The sequence below is a fragment of the Somniosus microcephalus genome, chromosome 19, assembly GCF_052327205.1.
Source record: "Somniosus microcephalus isolate GS21.2 chromosome 19, FLI_Smic_1.0, whole genome shotgun sequence".
Classification (NCBI taxonomy): domain Eukaryota; kingdom Metazoa; phylum Chordata; class Chondrichthyes; order Squaliformes; family Somniosidae; genus Somniosus; species Somniosus microcephalus.
In genome coordinates, this window is record NC_141005.1 from 34,136,874 (window position 1) to 34,149,430 (window position 12,557).

The window sequence follows — 12,557 nt, forward strand, 5'->3', positions numbered from 1 at the left end:
GCTGTTTTTAATCTAAATCGCATTCTATTGGTTTAGAAAACAATGCCAATGATCTACTTAAAATTACTTTCAGGCATTTGTAAAGGATTTTTGTCTCAGTATAGTTTAATGTACTGAAAAAATCAACAATGAAATTAACTTTGGTGTTTTTACAGGATGTAGTCAAAAAGGGAATTGGCAGAATTAACCTTGGCATGAAAAAATCTCATCGGGAGTCCAAGAGCTGAAAAATATTTAGCTCTCGGAGCTCCTTTAACGGTTGGTGTGTGCTGTCTGTGGTTGGTTCCGATAGATGTTCTGGAGTTTTGCTTGATTACCTTTGGAGGTCACAGAGGCCTTTCCCTCAGGAGATTAATTTTGCTTGGTTGAGCCAATGATAAGGCAGATAGTACACAGTCAGTGGGAGGAATGGTCTAGTTGGATTGAAGCTGTGATTATTCTGTAGCTCCACTCACATTGGTAATTAGAGTATTACTTCACTGCCAGCAGTACCTTGTTTATATTAGAAACACAGGAAGGAACATAGCAACAGGAGTAGGCCATTCAGCTCCTTGAGCCTGTTCCGCCATTCCATTAGATCGTGGCTGATCTGAATCTTAACTCCATTTACTTGGCTTGGTTCCATATCCCTTAATACCCTCACCCAACAAAATCTATCTATCTCAGTTTTAAAATGTTCAGTTGATCTAGCCTCAACAGCATTTGGGGGAAGAGAGGTTACAGAGATAAGGAGGGAGGAGACCATGAAGGAATTTAAACATGAGGATGAGAATTTTAGATTTGAGCCACTGGGCAACCAGGAGCCACCGTAGGTCAGTGAGCACAGGGATAACAGGTCAATGGGACATAATTGCTGCACACTTTGCATTAATCTGTTGCATTTTGCAATGACACACCTTCTACCTTTACTAGTATGTAGCTACTCAAATGCCAGAATAGGATTTAGAAAAGTAAATCGGAGGCTGAAAACATGTGCAAGAGCACAGCCTGTGCCTTGACTCAGAAGAAAGTTGGGTCGTAAACATTCACTCCCTCCACCACCGGCGTACCATGGCTGCAGTGTGTACCCTCTACAAGATGCACTGCAGCAACTCGCCAAGACTTCTTCGACAGCACCTCCCAAAACCTGCAACCTTTACCATCTAGAAGGACAAGGGCAGCAGGCGCATGGGAACACCACCACCTCCAAGTCACACACCATCCAGACTTGGAAATATATCACCGTGCCTTCATCATCGCTGCCCAACAGCACTGTGGGAGTACCTTCACCACACGGACTGCAGTGGTTCAAGGCGGTGGCTCACCACCACCTTCTCAAGGGCAATTAGGGATGGGCAATAAATGCTGGCCTTGCCAGCGATGACCACATCCTGTGAATGAATTGAAAAAATGTTTCTGGTTGAAGTCTGCTAGTGGCTGGAAAGCTTACTAGCAAAAGTTTCACAATATTACCAATAATCTTGCCAATGTTTAGTTTAAGCACTGCACGGTCACTGTGGCGAGTAGCTCAAATGTCTAAACAAACGTGATAGTTTGGTAAATATTTCATCTGAAATATACAGATGTGTAGTGTGTTCACATTATCCTTCAGAGGCCATATTACAAAGTGCCAACCCCCAAGTAGGACACTAATAGGCGTTCTAAACATAGCAACAGGAGTAGTAGGCCATTCAGCCCCTCGAGCCTGTTCCGCCATTCAATATCATCACTGATCAGTATCTCAACTCCATCGACCTGCCTTGGCTCCATATCCTTTTATACCCTTGTCTAACAAAAATCTATTGATTGCCGATTTTTAATTATTAATTGAGCTAGAATCTACTGCTTTTTGTTCCACACTTCTACCACCCTTTGCATTAAGAAGTGTTTCTCAACTTCTCTCCCAAATGGCCTGGCTCTGATTTTAAGATTATGTCCCCTTGTCCTAGATTCCACCACCAGCGGAAAATGTTTCTGTCTATCTACCCTATCGATTCCTTTCAAAATCCCCAAAATCTCAATCAAATTACCCCTGCACCTTCTATATTCCAGGGAATACAAGTCTGGTTTATATAATGACTGCTCATAATCTAACCCTTGGAGCCCTGGTAACATTCTGGTGAATCTGCGCTGCATTCCTTCCAAAGCCAATCTATCCTTTCTAAGGTGCGGTGCCCAGAGCTGTACACAGTATTCAAGATGTGGTCTAACCAGGGCTTTGTATAGCTGTAGCAAAACTTCCTCCCCTGTATATTCTAAACCGCTAGTTATAAAGGCTAATGTTCCATTAGCCTTTCTGATTACTTTTTGTACCTGACTACTACATTTTAGTGATCTGTGTACATGGACCCCTAAATATCTTTGAACCGCCACTGTTTTGAGCATTTCACCAAACATGGCCATATCATCTGGCAAATGTGACTGCAGTTGCCTCCGTTGTATCAGCTTACAGCTGCTTTCATATTGGCCCAGTAATTCGGGTCCCAACGCGTGAGTAAGCACCGTGTACTCACGCGTGGGCCCGATGGAAGTGCCGGTTTTCAGCATGCGCGGAAAACCGGCATTTCCTTTCCTCTGAACCAAGGGGTTCAGAGGGCGAACGCGTGTGCGCAGGAGTCTGTGCGTGCATGCTGAAATTCCTTTTTTTTTTTTTTTAAACAGGGTTGCCCGTGCGATAAGGCCTCTAGTTTTTATGCGTGAAAAAAGCAGACGTAAGTACTTAGTTTTAAATGGTAAGTGGTCTATTAATTAAAGTTAGAATTTTTTTTCCACAGGTTTATTATTTTTAAAGACTTTACAGTAAGGTAAGTGTATTTTTAGACCCGATTTGTTAAAAAATTATTTTTTTCAAAAATTTGAATAATTGTTTAAATTAGTTTTTTACAGTTATTAATAGTTCATTTAATTAGTGGGATTTTTTAAAACTTTTATTTGAAGTTTAAGTACTGTTTTGGGCGCCCGGAGTTTTCATGAGTTTGACAGTTCTTACTATCAAACTCATGAATGAACTTTTGCAACCTCCGATTGGTTGCCCAGTGCTCGCGTGATCCCAGCCAGCTCATCGAACTAACTACGTTGCTGGATCACGCAAGCACAGCACGCCGGGAGCTGAACCGGGCCACTGACAGGAAATCCACGCAGGGCCAAGCTTCAACTGTCAGCGCGCTACGTAAGTGTAGGTCGGGGGCTTGCACCCGCGGGAAGCCCCCGACACCAATTTCTGGGCCATTGTTCTTTTAATGCATATCCTGGGACTCTGTGTAACATTTGCATATTGAATTATCATTGGCCCGCAGGCATCTGTAAGGAATACCTATTATATTCACATGTGATCACATGCTGAGTTGTCATTGGCCTGCAGGCATCTGTAAGGACTACTATTGTTTGGAAGACCCAGGCTAGGGGTCCTAATGCCAGGCTTTTCCCCACTGTGCTGTTATGAGTAAGATCAGACCTAATGCTTAATAAAAGAGTTAAAATGTAATACTCTGTTGTCCTGCAAGTTATTATTTTTGTACAAAGTGTGCAAAACAAGACATGGTGTCAGAACAGGGATTTGAAATGGACATCGTTGGAGCTCCCTTCACTTGAATGAATTGGGGATCTTTGAACTTACCTGTAGAATGGCGCAAGTTCAAGCAACACAAGGAGTTGATGTTCTCGGGTCTGCTGAAAAGCAAAGGGGAGGAAGAAAGATGCAGCTACCTACTCCTGTGGATCAGAGAAAAAGGGAGACACATTTTTAACACATGGTCTCTCACCGCGGATGAAGCAAAGGTACTGAAAAGTTATTTTGACCGTTTTGAATCATATGTGATGCCCAAGACAAATACGATATTCGCTAGGTACAAGTTTCAAGAGAAAGTACAAGGAGCTAGTGAGTTGTTTGAACAGTTCGTGACTGAGTTAAAACTGCTGGAAAAGACTGTGAATATGCAGATAAAGATGAGATGGTCAGAGACTGCATCGTGTTTGGAATACATTCAGCTAAAGTGAGAGAGAAACTTTTGAATGTTGGGTCCGGGCTAACGCTGGACAAAGCTATGGACATAGCTAGATCGCACGAGATAGCCCAAGCACAGTTGAAAACCATAACCGGCGCCACGAGCAGCTCGCGTGAACAGACAGTGCACGCAGTTAATAGACACACACCAAAGAACACCGCCCAGAGAGCGTGTTTCAGAACAGAAAGAAGAGAGAGTTCTAAAAATGAGCGACACAGACATAAAACGCTTCAAAAATTGTGGATATTGTGGAAACAAGGTGCATGGGGAAAAGGAGCACTGCCCTGCCAAAGGGAGGCAATGTGGTAAACGGAACCACTTTGCTAAAGTTTGCAGGACTGTTTTTTGAAAAGCAGTACACACAGTGAGTGACAGCCAAATGCCAGATAGAGAGCCAAATGCAGAGGAACTGTTTATTGATTCTGTGTCACAGAAAAAACAGATTTCAGAGACTGAGCAAGCCTTTGCAGATATTGAGATAGGAAAACAGGGCACAGAGCTTAGGTTTAAACTAGACACTGGAGCTCAGGTTAACGTAATTCCTCTGAGTATCATAGCTTGAAGGATGAGTGTGAGCTACAGCCCACCTCACACAGACTGACCAGCTATGGGGGTGAGCAGCTCATTGTAAAAGGCACATGTGTGATGAAATGCAAGTACAAAGAAAGCGACATGATGTTGGACATTTACATTATTGACACTCAAGCACCTCCAGTGCTAGGTCTAAAGGCATGTTTAGACATGGACCTCGTCAAGCTAGTGCTATCATTGACAGCACCAGTTGAGAAGCAAACAGTCATGGAGGAGTTTGCTGACGTTTTCAAAGGAATCGAACTATTCCCAGGTGAATGCACTATTCACCTTGACCCAGCAGCAACCCCTGTGGTTTGCCCACCGAGAAGGATACCCCTTGCTCTACGTAGTCACCTGAAGGAGGAGCTGCAGAGCATGGAGAATACAGAAATCATCGTCCGGGAAACAGAACCGACAGCGTGGGTCAACGCGTTAGTAGTGGTTGAGAAACCACGTACAGGCAAGCTCAGAGTCTGTCTCGACCACAGAGATTTGAACAAGGCTATCAAACGCCCTCACTACCCTCTACCAACGCTAGATGACATCACACCCAAGCTAGTGGGAGCACATTACTTCAGTGTAATGGACGCACGATCAGGATACTGGAATATCAAGCTCACGGAAGAGTCATCTAAGCTAACAACGTTCAACACACCATTTGGACGCTACCGATTTCTACGTTTACCATTTGGTCTTATCTCAGCTCAGGATGAATTCCAGCGGAAGATCGACGAAACCTATGAAGGCCTCGACGGAGTAGTCGCAATTGTAGACGACATCCTCATCTATGGCAGGAATAGAAAGGAACATGACAGGAACCTCCGTGCAATGCTACAAAGATCACGGGAGAAAGGTATCCGGCTCAACCCCGAGAAAAGCATAATCGGATCCACCGAGATCGGTTATTTCGGGCATCGCCTCTCAACTGATGGCATTAAGCCGGATCCAGAGAAAATCTCCGCCATCAAGAAGATGGAGCCGCCGAAGAACCGCGCAGAGCTAGAGACAGTACTAGGCATGGTTAACTACTTAGCCAAGTTTGCCCCGAGCCTCTCCGAAATCAACGCACCCATGCGTCAGTTGCTCAAACAATCCAATGAGTTCCTGTGGGACAAACAACATGACACAGCATTTCAGAAAATGAAAGACCTAATCATCAGAGAACCAGGACCAGTTCTTGCCTACTTCGACCCCAACAAAGAGCTCAGACTACAAGTGGACGCGTCAAAGTACGGACTAGGTGCAGTATTACTGCAAGAAGGAAAGCCCATTGGCTACGCTTCCAGATCTCTCTCAGACAGTGAAATCAACTATGCTCAAATCGAGAAGAGCTATATGCAATTCTGTTCGGATGTAAGCGTTTCCACCAGTACGTCTATGGCCGACAAGTCATTGTGGAATCCGACCACAAGCCCCTCGAGTCAATCATGAGGAAACCACTAGCCGCAGCCCCACCAAGGCTACAGAGAATGATCCTTCAGCTACAGAAGTACGACTTCACAATCATTCACCGTCCAGGCAAAGACATTCCTGTCGCAGACACGTTCTCCAGAAAGTCTCTTAGCTACCAGGAAAGCAGCCTCAGTGAAGGCATGGATGTGCGGATGCACATGGTGTACAACAGCTTACCTGTGAGTGACTCAAAACTGAAGGAGATCCGAGCAGGAACAGAGAAAGATGCACAACTCACACTGCTGAGCAAAGTCATACATGAAGGATGGCCTGAGGAAAGCAGGTAATGCCCTCAGAGCATATCTGAATTCTGGAACCAGAGACGAACTGTCACAAATCAACAGAATCGTCTTCAAAGGGGAGAAAATCATCATTCCTACCAGTCTCAGAGAAGAGATGTTGACAAAAATTCATGCTGGACATATGGGCATGGAAAAATGCAAACAAAGAGCACGTGACATTATGTTTTGGCCCGGAATGTGCAAACACATTGAGGACATTGTCAGAAAATGTTCCATTTGTCTAGAACGCCGCCCATCAAATGTCAAAGAGCCCATGATACCTCACCGTATCCTAGACAGGCCCTGGCAGGTCGCGGCAACAGATCTGTTCACATGGAACAACGAGGATTACATGGTGACTGTTGATTACTACAGTAGATTTTTTGAACTGGACAAGCTTCACAGCACCACAACTGCAGCTGTGATCCACAAGCTAAAGGCAGCCTTTGCCAGGCATGGCATGGTAGAGACATTAGTCTCAGACAATGGCCCCCAATACAAATCAAAAGAGTTCGAGTCGTTTGCCAAGGCATGGGATTTCACACGTCACATCAAGCCCACATTACCCTCAAAGTAATGGCCTTGCTGAAAAAACTGTCCAGATTGCAAAAACACTCATGGACAAAGCCAAAGCGGACAAGAGACCCCTACATCAGTCTCCTGGAGTACCGCAACACTCCGGTTGACAACTTCAAGTCACCAGCACAGCTGTTGATGAGCCGCAAACTTCGCTCAATCCTTCCAAGCACCAACCAGCAGCTGCAGCCAGAGGTCGTCAGCTGCAAGCAAGTGCATGTAAAATGTGTACAGAGACAGCAACACCAAAAGAGATACTATGACAGGTCAGCTAGACTACTGCCGCCGCTGCACAATGGAGAATCCGTCAGAATCCAGGAGCATGACTACTGGAAGCCAGCAGTCGTCATCCAGCCAGCTGACACTGAGCGATCGTATCACGTCCGCACCCCAGAAGGACAGGTGTATCGCCGCAATCGCAGGCACCTCCTGAACACCAAGGGACAACACCGTCATTCCGACGAGAGGATCAGTTCAACAGAGCAATACACAAAACACATCATACTTACCTGAACCTAAATCTGAACCTGAATTGTTGACCGATTCAGGAGCATGCTCAGTTCCATACCACACAAGGTCGGGACGAGAGGTCAAGCCTAGAGTTATCCTTGAATTGTGAACTGTCAAAGGGTGTAGGCGGATCGCTGCCCTAAAAAAAACTGTACATCGTTATTGAAACATTGAGATGTTTTCAGTGCTAGTTAAGTCCTGAGTTTACTTATATGTTTATGCTACCGAGAACATTAGGTAGAAGAAAGGTTTAAAAGTAATGCATAACATTTTTCTTTTAAAAGAAAGGGGATGTAACATTTGCATATTGAATTATCATTGACCCGCAGGCATCTGTAAGGAATACCTATTATATTCACATGTGATCACATGCTGAGTTGTCATTGTCCTGCAGGCATCTGTAAGGACTACTATTGTTTGGAAGACCCAGGCTAGGGGTCCTAATGCCAGGCTTTTCCCCACTGTGCTGTTATGAGTAAGATCAGACCTAATGCTTAATAAAAGAGTTAAACTGTAATACTCTGTTGTCCTGCAAGTTATTATTTTTGTACAAAGTGTGCAAAACAAGACACTCTGGTGCCCCTGGTTCTGTGAGTCGGCTGCTGTGCTACATGTTGTATGAACGCATTAAAGCATAGAACCACGAGGCTTATAACTACGATGTTCTCTTTATTGTGTAAAATGGCTGACTGCCGTTTTCCCGGGTAATTCCTATAATGCAATGCACATTACATTACCGTATTTACTGGTGTCAAACTCGCACATTACATTACCGTATTGACTGGTGTCAAACTCGCAATCAATACACGACATCCCCCTTTTCCTTAGAAACAAACTTGCAGTTTACAAACAGTTGCTTACAATAACACTGCATAACTTATTTGGTTTATAAACTTTTTACAAACTTGTGTCTTACCACACAACTAAATAATTCCCAGGTTTAAACATTTAACATCACCCATGCAGTTCTCACACAGTTTATATTGTGACATAATCAGACAGTCTTTGGGGTTTTCTTTTAACCCTTTGAGGTCTGGCTGTATTGGGTATGCCTGACATGTTGGTGTCAATGGGTATTGCCTGTGTCACAGTGGTATGTGTGTCAGGGTCTACTATACTGTCCTCAGTCCCTTGTGTTTCCTCCTGCTCATGGAGTGTCTCCTTTGGTCCATTGGTTCTGTATTTCTTCACAAACGTAGTGTTTCTCGAGTAGCGTGCTCCGTCTGGAGATTCTACTACTACTTGACTCCCTGTTTTACTCAAGACTTTGTGGGGTGTGACATTAAAAGGAGTGGTGAACTTGTCCACTTTGTCCTGCCATACCAGCACCGTGTCGCCAACTTCCACCTCTGAGTATTGTGTTCTCCGCTGTTCATCTGTGTAGTTTGGACTTGCCTTTTTGTTCTGCATCCCGGTCACGTACTTCCATGTCTGCGCGCGACTCTGTGATGTCTGGCAGCTTTCCTCTCATTTTCCATTTAAAGAGCAGCTCTGCCGGGTTCTTTCCTGTCGTGGCATGGTCAATGCTTCTGTACACAGTCACATATTTTCTAAGTTCACGATTCCAATCTAGTCCTTCTGACTGAGCAATTCTGATTCTCTTCATCAGCGATGCATTCTGGCGCTCGACTTCTCTGTTAGCCTGAGCCCATTTTGCTGTCGTTTTCAGGTGTTTGATCCTGTTGTTTTCACAGTATTCTTTGAATAATTCAGATCTGAATTGGGGACCATTATCAGATTTGCAGGTGATTGGCAAACCATGACGGCTGAAGATTGACTCTAAACTATCAATAACCTTCTCTGTTGTTGTGGAGGTTATGATGTCGTATTCATAGTAGCGACTATAATAATCAACTACCACAAGAATGGAGTGGTTGGATGGCAAGGGTCCCAGTAAGTCTATAGCTACATCTGGTAATGGTGTTGGTCTCAACGGTTCAGGTGGGTCAGGTCTGGCATGCTTTACAGTGTTTTTCAGCTGCCTTGTCCATGCCAGGCCACCAAACCTTGGTTCTGAGATGTTGCTTTGTTCCAACTATTCCCAGGTGTCCTTCATGTGCTAACACCAGGGCTCGTGCATGTAACACTGTTGGTAGCACGATGCATGTTCCCCGAAGAACTAGGTACCCCACTACGCACAGCTCGTTTGCAATTGCTGCATAAGCTTTACATTTCTCAAAATGTCTGTTTGTGATTGCCTTCCGTACCTCAATCAGCTCTGGGTCGGTAGCAGAGGCTTCCTCCACCTCTCTAGTAGTGAGTGCTTTTGGTGTCGCACTCACAGCTACAAATCTCACGTATTCATCTGAGCAATGAGAATGTCTCTCCTGTTTTGCTGTCTCCCCCAGCAATCGTGACAGTGGGTCTGCAATGTTTTGCTTGCCTGGAATGTGTATCACCTTAAAATCGTATGGCTGTAATCTAAGTACCCATCTCTCTATACGGGCACAGGATTTAGAGTGTGGGCCGTATATCACTTGTAATGGCTTATGGTCAGTTACCAAGTTAACTTTTCGGCCATACACATATGGATGCAGCCTCTCACAAGCCCACACAAGAGCTAAGGCCTCTCTCTCTGTTTGAGAGTATTTCCTCTCACAGTCTGTTAAACTACGACATAGCATATTGGCACCTCTTGTCCCTGTTGGTCCTGAACTAGTACTGCGCCTAAACCTACAGGACTGGCATCTGCTATCACCTTGGTTGGTGCGTCCTTATCAAAATATGCTAAAGTGGCCAACTCTTCCTTGAGTGCACTGAATGACTGTCTCTGTTGTGATCCAAATTTAAATGGTGTGTCTTTTCTCGTCAGGCGTCACAGTGGCTCTGATAGCATTGCAAACTGCGGGATGAATCTGCTACTGTACCCAACGAGTCCCAAGAAACTCCTCACCTCTGTAGCATTCTCTGGTTCTCGAGCTTCTGCCACCGCTCGCACTCTCTCTGCTGTTGGTCCGATGCCCCTTTCAGACAACAGGATTCCCATGAAAATCAATCGGTCCATGTTGAATTGGCACTTCTCTGAGTTTAGTGTCAGTCCACTTTCCATTAGTCTGGCCATGACAGCGTGCAGGCATCTGCCACGCTTTTCCTGGTCGTGTGCATGCACGATAATGTCATCTGAGATGTTTTCAACACCCTCTATTCCAGCTAAGGCATTAGCTATCTCGTGCTGATATTGCTCACTAGCTGAAGATACACCGAATATCAGCCTCTTGTACCTGTATACTCCGTTATGTACTGCAAACGTAGTGATTTCTCGTGACTCAGGGGTCAGTTCTAGCTGGTGATAACCCCATTTCAGGTCTAGCTTACTAAACACTGTCGAGCCGTTCATATCTTGGAGTATCTCATCAACGGTGGGGATTGGATATCGTTCCCTCACTATTGCCTGGTTTGCTCGTCTCATGTCTAGGCATAACCTTACATCCTTATCCGCTTTTGGTACAATAACCACAGGATTTACCCATGGGGTGGGACCAGTTACAGGTTCGATAATGTCCATGTCCCTCAATTGTTTTATTTTGGCCTCTACTGCCCCCCTTAAGTTGAATGGTATACGCCTGAGTGGCTGGGCCACAGGCTTCACTTGTGGGTCGATATACAAACTGATCTGTTTTGTGTTCAGCCTTCCTACTCCCTGGAACATCTTTGGATACCACTGTTCTAGTAGCTGTCTTACATCTACCACAGCTGAGACATCTGCGCCTATTTTTAAAACTCCCAGTTTCATGGCTGTCTCCCTTCCTAGCAACAGCTCTCCATGGCCTTTAACCACAATGAACTCCACCTGCTCAGTTCTGTAATGTATATACCTTTAAGGGGGGAACTACTTTTTACAGCTCATGTATACTGCAGTACCGGCAGTAACCACACCTGTATATAGCACTGAGTAGTAATCTGTACAGTTCAGTTCCAGAGTGAGCCACATTGAGTAAACACCTGTTGTACTGTTCTCCTGCAGTCTGTGTCTTACTACTGACGGACACAACAAGTTCTCTTACCTATTGAAATCCCACATGTGAATACACCTTTAACTGATAGTGGTCGGCTAGAAGCATAAGAGAATAACTTTCTCTCTGTCTTAGGGACATGTGACTGACACTTAATGTGTTCTGACTTTAATCCTTCCCATGTATTCTCATCTATCACATTATTAGTTGCACCCGAATCAATTAACATTCTCAGGTTTACTCCCCCCGCACAAAAGGTAAGTCTCTCTGTCACGTTATTTCCAGTAACAGCAAATGCAAAGTCATTTTGTTCCTCTACATTGTTCACACTGTGTTTCTTTGTAGAAATGATCCTTTCCCTTGCACTTATGACACGTTTATCCACATGCTGGGCATTTCGGATCTCTGCCCATGTGGTCTGTGTGTCCACATCTGTAACATTTCCTTTCGTTCCTATCGCCATTTCCCTTTGGTTTATCTGTCGAGCTTTTCGCATAATACCCTCTTTTCTGTATAACACGACGAATAGTATCTGTCTCCGCCTTCTCTGTACATGACATGGCTGACATCTGCTCCTCGACGTTTTCACATTGTGAGGCCAATTGTAACGTGCGGGCGAGCGTTAGACCTTGCCCTTCCTCTAGCAATTTCCTCCGCACATAGGCTGACGTGCACCTACTCAGGATAGCGTCTCTTATTTAGCAGCCTGCCGCAAGCGAGTAGCAAATTGTTGCACAGTCTCACCTGTCTTCTGGGACAATTTATGAAAAGTCTGTCTAGCAAATGCTGCGTTGACCTGGGGCACAAAGTAGTGATTCAAAGCACTAACCGCCGCCGTGTAGTCTGCTGGCTCTCCTGTGTCCGGTAGAGTCGAAAAGATATCCTGGACATCTGGTCCTGCTAAGTGTAGAAGTAGAGCTCTTCTTCTCTGCTTTGTGGCAGCTGTAGAGGTACCGTCGATAATGAATCCTTTGCCGTCGACATAAAGCTCAAAAGATGTTAACCACCTCGTCCATCTTGGACCCAACGTAGCTGGCTCGACGAAGCAAGCAAAATTTTGAATGCCGGTCTTCTCCATCCTATCTAACTAAAACTTGGGCAACTGCCTATTTAAAATGATTCCGTTCGTTATCCTCGTCGCCAATGTTGTATGAACGCATTAAAGCATAGAACCAGGCAGACAGGCCTATAACTACGATGTTCTCTTTATTGTGTAAAATGGCTGACTG

At 44.8% G+C, this 12,557-nt stretch overlaps 1 protein-coding gene and 1 long non-coding RNA gene across 16 annotated transcripts in view; one reads left to right on the forward strand and one right to left on the reverse strand.

Moving 5' to 3' along the window:
- Positions 1–12,557, reverse strand: part of emid1 (EMI domain containing 1) — a 418,946-nt gene that overhangs the window by 166,476 nt on the left and 239,913 nt on the right. The window lies entirely within an intron of this gene.
- LOC147104302 (uncharacterized) overlaps positions 1–12,557 on the forward strand; it is a 174,263-nt gene that overhangs the window by 112,171 nt on the left and 49,535 nt on the right. Inside the window, exon 3 of one of the 2 annotated variants that reach the window (XR_015072308.1) lies at positions 2,641–2,690. The exons of the other annotated variant lie outside the window; for it this stretch is intronic. This is a non-coding gene — a long non-coding RNA (uncharacterized LOC147104302). The remainder of the gene's footprint in view (positions 1–2,640; positions 2,691–12,557) is intronic. 2 annotated transcript variants of the gene reach the window in all.